Source organism: Hyla sarda, chromosome 4, assembly GCF_029499605.1.
Source record: "Hyla sarda isolate aHylSar1 chromosome 4, aHylSar1.hap1, whole genome shotgun sequence".
NCBI classification, from domain to species: domain Eukaryota; kingdom Metazoa; phylum Chordata; class Amphibia; order Anura; family Hylidae; genus Hyla; species Hyla sarda.
In genome coordinates, this window is record NC_079192.1 from 398,632,548 (window position 1) to 398,648,353 (window position 15,806).

A 15,806-nucleotide genomic window follows, 5' to 3' on the forward strand; every position below is an offset into this window, starting at 1 on the left:
CCTCACTACCCAAGACAGAGGGATTCCATGCAACAGCTATGGTGCCCCTGGACAAATCGGGTTGGTCTCACCCCCATGTACATGATTGATGAAAACCCGTGCAGAGATGTGCTCTCCTATAGGTGCTGTACTAAACAAGAAACAATGAAAATGGAAAATTAACAAGGGCAATGAAACTTGAATAGGTGCATCTGAACCTCATGCCCTGCTGGTGAGGAGCAGGGGGATGTCAGGGAGCACCTTACGGGTGTCTCAATTTTTTGGCACTGCACTTTCTCCAGAAGTCTTTTAGGCGACGTTCTCATAGCCGTTCTCTCCCATCCCACTATTCTCCCTTTATTTCTGATAAACAGACCATACTAACAAACGTATGCAAACTGAGGCAAATGGAAGCCATTTCTTTAATATTTTGATGTACTATTTAAAAAAAAAAAAAGAAAAAAGACAAGTGGCATCCTTTTGCAGAAGTTTATATCCTTCATTGTCCATTTGTGTCTGATTTTTTTTTCTGGCTACTTCCTGGTTTCTCACACCTCTTCTGGGCATGCTCAGAAGTCATAACTGATCAAAAACAAATTGGAAAAAACAGAAGCCAATGGAGGACATTAAAGGCTCGTCCTTTTCCCATCGAATTATATCTACTTCTCTTCCATGTTTTTTTTTTATTTATTTATTTTTTAGGGGGAAAAAATACAGCATGCACCATCTTTTTTCCCTGTCAAAAAAATTGAATAGAAACCAAACAAGTGAAAATAGATGACAAAGGATTGTAAAACAATCCCTTTGACATCAATAGGATCCTTCTATATCCATTTACAAAAGGCTTGAACGGATTTTATCACTCCTGTTAAATCGGCTCCCTCCACCCAATGGACCCAGCAGGACCCATTTTAAGGCTGTCTCTGAATTTAGGAAATGAAAGCTGAACCCTGATTCTATGGGTCATATGGACACATTGACAAATAAGGCCCAATGTCAGCGAAATCTGTCTCTGTCCCCTGAGTCCCCAGATGCACAGTGGGGCATGGCCTCTGCATTACTCTACAGTGTCATGAAAGTGACACTCTTGCTCCAAGAGCCTTAGGGCCCTTAGCTGTCTCTCTGTCCACTACTTCAGTCTTCTCAATCAATGGTCACCAATGGAAATCATGATCACAATTCTGTCCATGGACCAAACAGCAGTGTCCCAGGTCAGCCCTATCATCACCCACTTCATTGGTCATTTTCCAGCACACACTCTGGTTGCCAATGTCTCCACCGGGCATTTCACTCGTACCCCCAACGCACCAGGGGTGTCTCATCACACAGAGGGCAAGACCAGCGATGGCTTCCTCATGGACCTGTCCCATGGTCTCAGGGTCAAACAGTAAGTTTCCCATGCTAGCCCCTGCTATGAGACTACGGGCACATGATGCTCAAGGGTGAACTTTCTTGCCACCTCGTTGCCAAATCTTACAAATATCACAACCAACAACGTTAACATATTTGCCAATAACACAGTGTGCAACATAACCACGTCCCCTGCAATTTAAGGCAAAACTGGTTAGCATCAACATAGTAAATCACAGTTTACATCATACTTCTTTTTCTGTAAGGAGGGCACCTGTCTATTACCGACGGGTTTCGCACCATTTGTTTTTACCCCGATTCACCCTCTTTATGAGTGTAATGGTCAAACAAGGCAAAAAAGTGAAGTCCTAACTTCAAGCAATCTAGAGGAAGGTGTTAGCTGTTGTGTAAAGAATATGTTTACGTATAGGGAATCTACATTCACTCTTCACTGCCCTTTCGGTGCTGTCGGCGGAATACAAGCAACAATTAGGTTTAGGTCAATTGAGCACAGTTGGAGAAAGGCGCTGACAGCCAAGGCACTTCGGGTCATAAGTGTTAATGTAACTGTGCCATTTCTCTGTGCTGCTGCTTGTTTTTTTTTTTTTTGTTTTGTTTTGTGTCTAACTTGGAAAATTGGTGACCCCAAGAGGCATCTGAGAGTGTTTAGTCTGTTTGGTCTGGGTCTGCATTAAAGGTATGCACTAAAAACAATGGGGGAGAGGAAAAGTTGCTGAGTTGCCCATAGCAACCAATCAGATCGCTTCTTTCATTTTTCAGAGGCCTTTGCAAAATTGAAAGAAGCGATCTGATTGGTTGCTATGGGCAACTCAGCAACTTTTCCTCTGGACGGGTTTTGATAAATCTCCTCCTATGTGTCCCGTGACAGAAGCAAACCTACAATGTAAGTCTATGGGATGGTCTTGAACATTGAACCGATCAAAATTTTGGAAATGTCTCTAGGACAAGTTAAAAGTTTTATTTAAAGGGGTTCTCCACCATAAGGTGATTTTAGTACATACCTATATAATGAGCTTACAGCTGGTCCATTTAGGTTTTTAAAGATGGTAATTTTATGGTAAATATTCCACCAATTAAATATTTCCTGACTTAGATGTGTGCTAATTGGCCTGTTACTACATGGAAATCAATCTTCCATTGACTTCAATAGGAAATGGTTTTGACTGTTCACACGATGCTGAAGAATATACCTGAAACTAGGCAGCAAAGTAGACAGTTCAGAGTGTTTACATATGTCCAACACATAACAGTCTACAATCAATATAAAAAACATAGTAACAGCACTGCAGCCATTGGACAACCAAGACAGTTTGGGAGCAGGATCTGTACTGGGACACTGCAGATAGATAGATAGAAGATAGATAGATAAATAAATAGATAGGGTATACAAAAAAGAAGGTTGCAGTAGCACTCTTGGTCAAATGGAGGCTCTTAGCGGACTTCCTGATCAAAACGTGTCCCCCATCCACCACGTGGAGGTGGCTTCATTTGGGACCCTAACACTCATTTCACTCACCTCTGCTGGGCATATGGCCTCTGACTGGGTGATATGCTCAATCCACTATCAATTTAAAACACCTCCTGTGAAATAGATAGATAGATAGATAGATAGATATGAGATAGATAGATATGAGATAGATAGATAGATAGATAGGTAGATAGATAGATATATATGAGATAGATAGATAGATAGATATGAGATAGATACAAGATAGATAGATATGAGATACATAGATATGAGATAGATAGATAGATAGATATGAGATAGATAGATAGATATGAGATACATAGATATGAGATAGATAGATAGATAGATAGATAGATATGAGATAGATAGATAGATATGAGATAGATAGATAGATATGAGATAGATAGATAGATATGAGATAGATAGATATATAATAAAAGGAGAGCAGCACTGTAAAAAAACAAGGATCGGTGCACGCAGAGTCCAGACCCGGGTCAGGGATCCATATGTAAGCAGAAATTGGAAATATCCGCAGCACACTAAGTAGTAAAATCCAAACAAGTTTTATTCCATCACAGTGAGGGTGTCCAGAACTAAGTTCTGGACACCCTCACTGTGATGGAATAAAACTTGTTTGGATTTTACTACTTAGTGTGCTGCGGATATTTCCAATTTCTAGATAGATAGATAGATAGATAGATAGATATGAGATAAATAGATAGATAGATAGATAGATAGATAAGAGATCGATAGATAGATATGAGATAGATAGATAGATATGAGATAGATATGAGATAGATAGATAGATAGATATGAGATAGATAGATATGAGATAGATAGATATGAGATAGTGAGATAGATAGATATGAGATAGATAGATAGATAGATGATGGAGATATTTGCTATGTAGACTGCACATGCTGGATATAGTGAGCCTTATTGGCTCTGTATATAAGGACTGGTCTCTGTGGAGAAGACATTAGAAATTCATCAATTAGTGACATTGATAAAATATTTATTTTTAGCTGGTGCACTGGGCCACGTTGGCATTTGCCAATTTCTCTTTTTGATTCGCTTTATCCGGTCTCCTGTGTTTCCAGCCTTCCTGATGGGATTTGAATTTCCTTTTTACTTAATGGCTTGCAGCATTAAAAAGTCTGAAAGTGTAGCAGGAACGCTGCAAAATTGAACAGTGAGGCAGCAAATCAAAAGTGGCGCACGGCCATATTGAATTTGCAGGATCAGAAGAATTCCCACACAGGAAATCTATGTATTCACAATAATGATACCGAGCACTTTGAACTTCATTGAACCTGACTGCCAATTCATCTGCAAACATTAGATGGATGAAATGTCAAAGAAACGCGTCGCTCGATGTGAGATTTTTAAAGGTTATTTGTGCGGCTCCATTGTTTTGCATTTCACTTTATGCCAAAAAGCGTTGTAACCTGTAAGAAAAAAAAAAAAAAAAGGCTCCAAAACAACAGGTATAAGATGAAGGTCTTGTTCACAAGATCATATAATAGTCCTATATTGTACAGAGCTGTGATGGTCTCCATAGAAACAGGGGAGGGATTTAAATTTACACTACAAGCTCGCTCATCCGCCAAAGATTGGCCGTACTGGCGCGGAAAGTGGTCATAGGATGTGGACAAGGTCGAAGGGCAGGGTCTATTGCCCACTGTAGTCCCTCTCTTTCAGGAAGCCAAAGATTTCACAGGTGACTGGAACGGACAGATAGAACCTTAAAGGGGTAATCCGCCAATAAACATCTTATCCCCTATCCAAAGAATAGGAGATAAGACGTCTGATCGTAGGGGTCCCGTTGCGATCTCTCCTGCAGCACCCACTTGTCATCAGCTGCACAGAGCGAGGATCGCTGCACAGAGCGAGGATCGCTCATGATATAGGGGCCGTCATACCGCCTCCCATATATCTGCATTGAGGGGGCGCAGCCGTGACGTCACCAGCCTCCGCCGCCGCACCCGACGTTGTAATCAAATGCCTGGTGCAGCAGGGAGATCGCAGGGGTCTTATCCCCTATCCAAAGAAAAAGATGTATAGGGGCGGAGTACCCCTTTAAGTATCCCCAAATTTTAAGAAGAAAGGCTGCACAGCGACGGGTCTCTCTACATCTCCTTGGGCATTTCCCAACTAACAATGTCCTGGCTGGTGGTAACCGAATGACCCATGGTGCTAGTAGTGTAGTAGGAACCAAGACACTGGGACTCAATAGTGTTCCAAAAGAAATGTTAACTTTAGAGAATTTTATCCACAGCACCTGTATTGGCAGATGGGGCTGAAGATGTTTCAGAAGAGTAGTTCCTGAGGTGGAGGATCCCCTGAGGTGGAGTACTTGAAGAAATGCGGTAGTTTGGCTCCCAGCAGCGACACGTTTGCCTGGCCCAATCGGAGGTCCTCAGACAGCTAGGAGGCCCTTGGCATTGCTTTCCTCTTAGTCTTGAAGTTTAGGAGAAGAAAGAAATAAGTCTTTCAGGTCAAGGCAAAGTCCATACACAGGATAGAAGTTCTCATAGTAACCAGTCTTTGTGCGCACGATCATTGTAGTCTTTGGGGTACTCTGGCGCTAAGACACCTTATCCCCTATCCAAAGGCCATTATTCGCTCTCTTGGGTTGCTGTCACTGGATGAGGTAGGACCTCCGCAACTTTCAACGACAATTACTGGGCCAAAGCCTTGCGGCCTCGGCTGAATCAGTTAGTGAGTAGTGTTGCCCGCGAATATTCGCAATGCGAATTTTATTCGCGAATATTCGTGAATATAGCACTATATATTCGTAATTACGAATATTCGTATATTTTTATTTTATTTTTTTCCTCACAGTACACATCATCCCTCTCTGCTTCCAGCTTGTGTGGTGTAAAGAAAGCTCTAATACTACTGTGTGAGACTGGTGTGCGAATTTTCGCATATGGTAATTTTCGTTTATGCTAATGTTCGCATACGCTAATTTTCTCATATGCTAATTTTTGCATGCGCGTTTTCGCTTATGTAAATGTTCGCATATGCTATTTTTCCGCATATGCGAATGTTTGCTTATGTTAATGGTGCTTTTTCGCATACGCGAATTCCAGGTTATGTGAATGTTCGCATGTATTAATTTTCGCATATGTTGTTTTTTTTTTCTTATGTGCGAAATTTGTCGGTCCTATAAATGTTCGCATACGCGAAGTTTTACTTATGCTAATATTCGTATGCTTGAATTTTCTCTTATTTAATGTTCGTATATACGAATGCCAAAATAAGACGGATTTCCTCCTATGGAAATTTTTCGCTCATGTAAATTTTTCCTGTATGCGAATTTTCTGGCACATTTTTTTCGTATATGCGCATTTCTACCATAGTCTAATTTTCGGATATGCGAATTGTCAGCTATGGCTTTTTTTTTTTTATATGCGCATTTTCACCTATGGTAACTTTTCTTATATGCGAATTTTATATGCTTATGTTCTCGTATGTAAATTGTTCGCAGATGCGAACATTTTCCCGCCCGTTAGGCATATGCGAATGTAGTGATTATATGACGAATATTCGTCCATATATTCGCGAAATATCGCGAATTCAAATATGGCCTGTGCCGCTCAACACTAACAGCAACACCCCAACTGCCATACCCCCCCCACCCAAGGCACCACATACACAACTTCCTCTGGAGCATACAGCAGCATAATACAGATTTGTAAATAATACAGATTTGTGAATTACTTCTATATGACAATCTTAATCCTTCCAGAACTTATCAGCTGCTGTATGCTCCAGAGGAAGTTGTGTAGTTCTTTCCCGTTTGACCACAGTGCTCTCTGCTGACACCTCTGTCCAAGTCAGGAACTGTCTGGAGCAGGAGAGGTTTGCTATAGGGATTTGCTTCTGTTCAAGACAGTTCCTGACATGGACAGAGGTGTCAGCAGAGAGCACTGTCATCAGACGGGAAAGAACTACACAACTTCCTCTGGAGCGTACAGCAGCTGATAAGTACTGGAAGGATTAAGATTTTCATATAAAAGTAATTTACAAATCTGTTTAACTTTCTGGCACCAGTTGGTTTGAAAATTATTTTCCTCTGGAGCACTCCTGTCCTGTAAAGTACTGTAGTAACCCTGTACTGTAGTACTGTAGGTACTTATCATAGTGAACAAACAACATGTATTAACCCACAAGTGTCAAACATGTCAAGACCAGAAGAATATCGTTTGTTTTATTGGGAGTTATGTGAAAAATGAAATCCAAAAATGGAAAGCAATTAGCAAGAAGAAATGAAGTATCACACTCAATGTGACTAATCTATATAGGGAAATAGACTTATTTCCTTTTAATAACATAGGAAATTACATTGACGAGAAAAAAAAATTCAATACTGTGTCACCAGAGCCATGAGCGGGTTGAGTATATTGTTGAGCCCTGACCTATGAATTATGTATACTACAGTGATCCTTCAACTTACAATGGCCTCAACATACAATAGTTTCAACATACAATGGTCTCTTCTGGACCATTGTAACTTGAAACCAGACTCAACATACAATGCTATGGAATCTGCGAAACGTGTCAATGGTTGGGAGAACCGACCAATCAGAATGGACATTTCACTGGTAAACCCCTGTATTCCTGAAGTGCATGTACTGACTGGCGTCTGGTAGCGCATCCCCCCCCCCCCCCCCCCACGGTACAGGGAGGCATTACATGTTCTGTACTCTTTACCTGTATTACCGAAGTGCATGCACTGACTGGTGTCTGGTAGCGCCCCCTACAGTACAGGGAGGTATTACATGTTCTGTACTCTTTACCTGTATTACTGAAGTGTATGCACTGACTGGTGTCTGGTAGCGCCCCCTACAGTACAGGGAGGTATTACATGTTCTGTACTCTTTACCTGTATTACTGAAGTGCATACACTGACTGGTGTCTGGTAGTGCCCCCTACAGTACAGGGAGGTATTACATGTTCTGTACTCTTTACCTGTATTACTGAAGTGTATGCACTGACTGGTGTCTGGTAGCGCCCCCTACAGGACAGGGAGGTATTACACGTTCTGTACTCTTTACCTGTATTACTGAAGTGTATGCACTGACTGATGTCTGGTAGCGCCCCCTACAGTACAGGGAGGTATTACATGTTCTGTACTCTTTACCTGTATTACTGAAGTGTATGCACTGACTGGTGTCTGGTAGCGCCCCCTACAGTACAGGGAGGTGTTACATGTCCTGTACTCTTTACCTATATTACTGAAGTGTATGCACTGACTGGTGTCTGGTAGCGCCCCCTACAGTACAGGGAGGTATTACATGTTCTGTAGTCTTTACCTGTATTCCTGAAATGCATGCACTGACTGGTGTCTGGTAGCGCCCCCTACAGTACAGGGAGGTATTACATGTTCTGTACTCTTTACCTGGGCCAGGGTTAGCTGCTCCTTTGAACATCAGGTGAGGGCGGCTCCATTCTACTTTTTTTTTTTTAGGACATTGCGTGTTCTTTAAAAGACCCTGAAGCAGCTTCTGTCCTGTACATAAACCAGTGTTTCCCACACAGGGTGCCTCCAGCTGTTGCAAAACTACATCTGGGGCATGCTGTCCGGGCATGCTGGGAGTTGTAGTTTTGCAACAGCTGGAGGCACCCTGGTTGGGAAACACTGACATAGAGAGTGATTTACAGCTCCCAGCAGATCTTTCTTACTTTTATATGTAAGGATTTGCTTTCTCTGTATTAGGTATCTACTTATTTTTCTTTAATCCTCACTTTTTCCTATTTTTGGATGACATTTTGGGGGCTTCAGAACCAATTACCAGGTTTCCATAGAGTTATGGTCTCAACATACAATGGTTTCAACATACAATGGTCGTCTTGGAACCAATTAATATTGTAACTTGAGGAACCACTGTACTTAGCTCAGAATGATTGTTAGGTATGCCCTGTTGGGCCATAAACAGGTTAGGGACAGGAGTACCCTGCTGTAGACCAGAGTATTTGGGCCAGAGCAGCGCTTATACTGGGATACCCAATCTGTCCGTGTATTATAAAGACGACATTCATCTGACCCATCGGCATGTATTACCACAGCCATGGACTGTGATAGCAGCATCATCATAGATGATGGACCTCTTCTCCATTCAAGGTCCACATCACCACTAGGTAGAACAGTAGACTCAGGACAGTGGGGCCCCCAGCGATCATAACTCCAGGGCCGTCTTTAACGAGGGGCAAAAGGGGTAGCTGCCCGGGGCCCTGTCATTACTGGGGGCCCAAAGTAGTTAGCCCTTTAGCCCCACGTTAAAGCAGCTAACCGTCGCCACCGGTCCTCCAGGAGGTGCGGAGGGTCCGGCTGAGATGTGGGGAGCAGTGGGGGCTCAGAGGGGCCCAACTGGAGGAGGCCGTATTGGGGAGAGCCGAGCGCCTGCTGAGCTGCGAGCGCCTGCAGCTGGGGGAACCCTCCCGCCTGACTCAGGACACTGAGAAGACCTTCCACAAGGGGGCGCCCTACAACTACCTGCAAGTGGCACATTACAGGGTATGAAGGTGCAACCATCTGCAGACCAGGAGGGGGATCTGGTCAGGGCCGGACTGGCCTACCGGGATACCGGGAAAATGTGGGCCGGCAGGGGCTGGAGAACAGGTTGCCTGAGTCCTGACACATATTACACATACTGCAGCAAGCACTCAGCCTGTCAGAAGTCTCAAGACCTCAGCTGTAGCATCACACACAGAGCAGTCCTAAGACTGACCGTTGCACAATGACCGGAGGTCCAGAGGCTACAGAGTCTGTGCTGGAGAAGTACAGACAGTACACTCACTGTCTCTCCTGTCTGCCTCCTCACTGCTCCTGTCTGCACACTGGAGTCACTGGAGCTCCTCAGGGGACGGTCTGAGGAGAGGGGAGCCTGATTTTATTATTGTGTGAGGGAGGGGCGGGGAGTCCTGGGGGGAGTAAGCGGAGACCTGTTATATGTATATGTGTGCAGGGGGGAAGGGGTACTGGAGAGGGGAGACCTGTCATGTGTGTGTGAGTGTGTGGGGAGGGAGAGACCTGTTGTGTGTGTGTGTGTGGGGAGACCTGTCGTGTGTGTGAGTGTGTGTGTGTGGGGAGGGGGAGACCTGTCGTGTGTGAGTGTGTGTGGGGGAGGGGGAGACCTGTTTTGTGTGAGTGTGTGTGTGTGGGAACGGGGAGACCTGTCATGTGTGAGTGTGTGTGTGGGGAGGGGGAGACCTGTCGTGTGTGAGTGTGTGTGTGGGGAGACCTGTTGTGTGTGTGTGTGTGTGTGGGGAGGGGGAGACCTGTCGTGTGTGTGAGAGTGTGTGTGTGTGGGGAGGGGGAGACCTGTCGTGTGTGAGTGTGTGTGGGGGAGACCTGTTTTGTGTGAGTGTGTGTGTGTGGGGACGGGGAGACCTGTCATGTGTGAGTGTGTGTGTGGGGAGGGGGAGACCTGTCGTGTGTGAGTGTGTGTGTGGGGAGACCTGTTGTGTGTGTGTGTGTGGGGAGGGGGAAACCTGTCGTGTGTGAGTGTGTGTGTGTGGGGAGGGGGAGACCTGTCGTGTGTGAGTGTGTGTGTGGGGGAGGGGGAGACCTTTCGTGTGTGAGTGTGTGTGTGGGGGAGGAGGAGACCTGTCATGTGTGAGTGTGTGTGTGGGGAGGGGGAGACCTGTCGTGTGGTCTGTGAGTCATACCGAACTCAGCCAATCACCAGCCGCAGCAAAGTTCAAACTCGACCGGCGATAGGCTGAGCGGCAGTGTGAGAACGCTTCAAGACACACAATTCTTCACTACACCGGCACCTGTTGCCGGGGCCGAAAACGTCACACTGCCGCTCAGCCTATCGCCGGCCGAGTCGGGACTTCACTGAGGCCGGTGATTGGCATGCTATGAGGGTGCAACCTTCTGAAGACCAGAAGGAGGGTTTGGTGCTACCCCTATGGACGTGCATGCTCGGAGTTGTAGTTTTGAAACAGCAGGAGGTACCCTGGTTGAGAAACACTGGGTAATGCTCTGCATGTTACAATGATCGGCAGCCCAGGTTTGCTAGGGTGAGGTAGTATGCTATGAGTGTGCAACCATCTGCAGACCAGGAGGGGGATCTGGTGCTACCCCCATTGACTGGTTATGCTCTGCATGTTGCAATGATCTGCCGACCACTAGTGTGTGTCTGTATGTGTATCTGTCTGTAGTGTGTGTTTGTAAGTGTATGTCTGTTAGTGTGTGTTGGTTGGTCAGGCAGGGGGGTGGCCCGAAAAAATTGTTTGCCCAGGGTCCAATCAAAATTAAACACGGCCCTGCATAACTCTATCACCTTTTTATTGCATACGTGATCAATGTCCTTTATTGGAAACCCGCTTAAAGGGGTACTCCACTGGAAAACATTTTTTTTTAAATCAACTGGTGCCAGAAAGTTAAACAGATTTGTAAATGACTTCTATTTAAAAAATCTTAATCCTTCCAGTACTTATTAGATGCTGTATGATCCACAGGAAGTTCTTTTCTTTTTGAATTTCCTTTCTTCCTGACCACACTGCTCTCTGCTGACACCTCTGTTCATTTTGGGAACTGTCTAGAGTAGGAGAAAATCCCCATAGAAAACCTATCCTGCTCTGGACAGTTCCTAAAATGGACAGAGGTGTCAGTAGAGAGCACTGTGGTAAGACAGGAAGGAAATTCAAATAGAAAAGAACTTCCTGTGGATCATAACAGCAGCTGATAAGTACTGGAAGGATTACGATTTTTTTTTTAATTAGAAGTAATTTACAAATCTGTTTAACTTTCTGGCACCAGTTGATTAAAAAATTTTTTTTTCCAGTGGAGTACCCCTTTAACCCCTTAACGACGCAGGACGTATATTTACGTCCTGCGCCGGCTCCCGCGATATGAAGCGGGATCGCGCCGCGATCCCGCATCATATCGCGTCGGTCCCGGCGCTAATCAACGGCCGGGACCCGCGGCTAATACCACACATCGCCGATCGCGGCGATGTGCGGTATTAACCCTTTAGAAGCGGCGGTCAAAGCTGACCGCCGCTTCTAAAGTGAAAGTGAAAGTGACCCGGCTGCTCAGTCGGGCTGTTCGGGACCGCCGCGGTGAAATCGCGGCGTCCCGAACAGCTGATCGGACACCGGGAGGGCTCTTACCTGCCTCCCCGGTGTCCGATCGACGAATGACTGCTCCGTGCCTGAGATCCAGGCAGGAGCAGTCAAGCGCCGATAATGCTGATCACAGGCGTGTTAATGCACGCCAGTGATCAGCATTAGAGATCAGTGTGTGCAGTGTTATAGGTCCCTATGGGACCTATAACACTGCAAAAAAAATGTAAAAAAAAAGTGTTAATAAAGGTCATTTAACCCCTTCCCTAATAAAAGTTTGAATCACCCCCCTTTTCCCATAAAAAAAATAAAACAGTGTAAAAAAAAAAAAAATAAACATATGTGGTATCGCCGCGTGCGTAAATGTCCGAACTATAAAAATATATCATTAATTAAGCCGTACGGTCAATGGCGTACGCGCAAAAAAATTCCAAAGTCCAAAAAAGCGTATTTTGGTCACTTTTTATATCATTAAAAAATGAATAAAAGTGATCAAAAAGTCCGATCAAAACAAAAATCATACCGATAAAAACTTCAGATCACGGCGCAAAAAATGAGTCCTCATACCACCCCATACATGGAAAAATAAAAAAGTTATAGGGGTCAGAAGATGACATTTTTAAACGTATAAATTTTCCTGCATGTAGTTATGATTTTTTCCAGAAGTGCGACAAAATCAAACCTATATAAGTAGGGTATCATTTTAACCGTATGGACCTACAGAATAATGATAAGGTGTAATTTTTACCGAAATATGCACTGCGTAGAAACGAAAGCCCCCAAAAGTTACAAAATGGCTTTTTTTTTCGATTTTGTCGCACAATGATTTTTTTTTCCGTTTCGCCGTGCATTTTTGGGTAAAATGACTAATGTCACTGCAAAGTAGAATTGGCGACGCAAAAAATAAGCCATAATATGGATTTTTAGGTGGAAAATTGAAAGGGTTATGATTTTTAAAAGGTAAGGAGGAAAAAACGAAAGTGCAAAAACGGAAAAACCCTGAGTCCTTAAGGGGTTAAGAAGCTTATTTACAGACACTCTTCCCTGAAGGCCTCCAGGAGGCTTTCTGCAAACTTTTCTTGTAACCCCTCAGTTTATAGGGCCGAGCATATAGTCAAACGAAATGAACCGTAATGACATTTATCGCTTAGTGGAATTTTTCATTCGTGCTTCATGTGAGCGGAGATTGAAAAATGTTATTTTTGCACCATTAGCAAACTAGATCCTTATTCCGACCGAAGCCGCTTTTAATTAATAATGGAGCTTTTTGACAGGACCGGAGCTCAAAAATGGGAAAAAAAATGAAACGCATTTAAAAATCAATGATGAACTGAATGAAAAGTTAAGATGTGTCCAAAAAAAAAAAAACTGTGTCACAGGAACAAAAGCAAAAAAGAATTTTAGAAGACTAATAAAAGGAACGGCACTCTTATTGTTCACCGTGCTCATTTTGTAGACATAAGCCTCACGTATAAAAAGAAAAACCTTTATGCTTCCTTTATTATACTGTATGTATTATCATATATTGTCGTTTTCATTCAATGAAGTTAATAGAACATTCAAAATTTTTTTTTAAAAATTCACAGTAATTCCCTACTTTAATTATATCCTTTCATTCTGCCCTGTCTCATATTAGATTAAAAAACTATAATAAATATATTAAAGGGGTACTCCGGCGCTAAGACATCTTATCCCCTATCCAAAGGATAGGGGATAAGATGCGTGATGGCGGGGGTCCCGCTGCTGGGTACCCCCGTGATCTTGAATCTAGAATCAGTCCCCTGAGCACATTCGCTCCGGGTCTGATTACTGGCGATCACGGGGGCCGGAGCATTGTGATGTCACGGCCCCGTGTGACATCACGCTCCGCCCCCTGAATGCAAGCCTACAGCTGTCACGCCCCCTCCCATAGGCTTGCATTCAGGGGGCGGAGCGTGACTTGGATTTATAATATGTAATTTGATGCCTTTTGGAGATTTTTCCATCTTTCCTTGGCTTCTTTATGCAAATTAATACAAATTTTTACCCGGGGTGCCCAAACTTTTGATCCCTACTGTACATGTAAATTTTGATCAGTAAATAATATCTTTTTAATAATGGGGAAAAAAAACTGTGCATTTTATGTGTTTGCGTTGGATGTTGAGTGGTGTGGTGGGCGGAAGCTTGATGGTACTTTCTGTATACACAGAGGTACAGTACTTATAGAACGGTCTCACGACTGACGATCATCCCCAGCAGATGATGCTAGCTAGGCTGTACTCCTCCTCTACTTGCTCGCTTGAGCTGATAAATTGCAGCTGTTGCAGCCAGCTAGCCCTCTGCATTCACTTCGAGGCAAAGGAAGAGAGGGGTGGTATCTGGTAACTATAAAAGCAAGTACACTAAGCGATTGTTTGAACTAATGATTGTGTGTCTGTATACAAGAGTGAGAAGTATACAAGTGAGTGCAAGTATAAAAGTGAGAGGGACTTAAAATTAAGGGACTTTAAATTCAGGCCGTTTAATTGAAACATTTGATTGTTTTTGTATTTTTCTACTGTTCATTTTTGTAATCCCCAAATCTAGTATCCATGTTGGAAAAGGCAGACCAGTGTACATTTTGCACAATGTATTTGTGGTGTCCCGGTACCGTATTGCATACCGTACCTTGGATAGGGGTCCCCAAAGTCAGAGTTCCTAGTAACCGTGGGGTTCCGCTTCTTTAGTCATCCCCTAGTCACCCCTCATATAGTTAATATATATCGCTAAATTAAATGTAAATACTGTATAGAAAGAGTATGCTTACCTTGCATAGGGTCGCAGGGCCTGCGGGTCATGTGACTGTAGTTTAGTCTCTATGGTAGGTAAAAGGACCTTTGGAGGTTCTGGGTCATGTGATACCCACAATGCCTTGTAAAGTTGAATGACAGATGGTGTGGAGCAATCCTAAAACGGTCAGTCCCTGCCCATATAAGGGAGCTGCAGCCAATAGACGCTCTCTTGGTTTCCGAATCGTTGGAGAGTAAAGATCTGCGCAACTTACAACGACAAATACTAGGCCACAGCCTGCCAGCCTGCTTATGCTAGCGAGACCTCTGGACCTAAACATACCCCTAAATCCAGCGGATCTGCGCATAATAAATCCTACTAAGCTAAAGAACTTACAAAAGTCCCAACCATACGTCAATCCCAGCTAAGCTGTATATAGACTTTGTCATAAAGACTGTTCCTGTATTCGCATGTTACAGAAAATCTTCAGTAAAGTTCATGCAAGTTTTCAGCAAAGCTCTGGTTGTGGACAATACTTTATTCTGCATCTACCTATCGCTCTTGGGAAGGGTGGCATAGGCCAAGCTTACAGCATTTAACCCTCACCCTGGCGTCACAACTGACAAAAGTTAACTATAACCGTGATATACCTCACAGCAACACCCCAACTGCCATACACCCCCCCCCCCCAAGGCACCACATATTCAATCCTTGAACAGGAGTTTGAGGGTGCATATTGTTGTGTGAGATGTGTGCGAGTTGTTCATTTGGAAGCCCAGATCCTGGATTTAAAGGAGCAACTTGCAACACTGAGACGTATTGACAACTTGGAGAGGAGTCTCCTGCTCACTAAGCAAGTACTCTCTGGGGTAGAGGTGGGGGAGCATAGAGGGACGGAGGTGCAGGACAGTCAGGCAGTTCGCTGGGTTACAGTTAGAAAACAGGGTAGAGGGAAAAGTGTCAGGGAGGCTAGTCCTGAACTGACACACCCCAGCAAGTTTGCCCGGTTGGCAGATGCCATTTCAGAGCTAGCGGTACTGCAGCAGGACTCTGCTTCTAACCGCCAGGGGGGTGTCTGCTCCAGTAAGGAGGGAGGGAGGAGTGCAGGGCAGGCCAGACAGGTACTCAATTATTAGGGGGACAGACAGGGAGATCTGTA

General features: G+C 44.1%; 1 protein-coding gene and 1 long non-coding RNA gene across 5 annotated transcripts in view; one reads left to right on the forward strand and one right to left on the reverse strand.

Moving 5' to 3' along the window:
• Positions 1 to 15,806, forward strand: part of LOC130267453 (carbohydrate sulfotransferase 1-like) — a 160,645-nt gene that overhangs the window by 57,941 nt on the left and 86,898 nt on the right. Inside the window, exon 1 of one of the 2 annotated variants that reach the window (XM_056517297.1) lies at positions 2,175 to 2,233. The exons of the other annotated variant lie outside the window; for it this stretch is intronic. The gene's annotated coding sequence lies outside the window, so the exon portion shown is untranslated. Of the gene's footprint in view, positions 1 to 2,174; positions 2,234 to 15,806 lie in introns of those variants that run through there. 2 annotated transcript variants of the gene reach the window in all.
• The window catches only part of LOC130267455 (uncharacterized), a 78,984-nt gene that overhangs the window by 20,007 nt on the left and 43,171 nt on the right, over positions 1 to 15,806 (reverse strand). Inside the window, exon 1 of one of the 3 annotated variants that reach the window (XR_008843197.1) lies at positions 5,100 to 5,272. The exons of 1 other annotated variant lie outside the window; for it this stretch is intronic. This is a non-coding gene — a long non-coding RNA (uncharacterized LOC130267455). Of the gene's footprint in view, positions 1 to 2,351; positions 2,506 to 5,099; positions 5,273 to 15,806 lie in introns of those variants that run through there. One more of the 3 variants, XR_008843198.1, reaches the window with a different exon arrangement.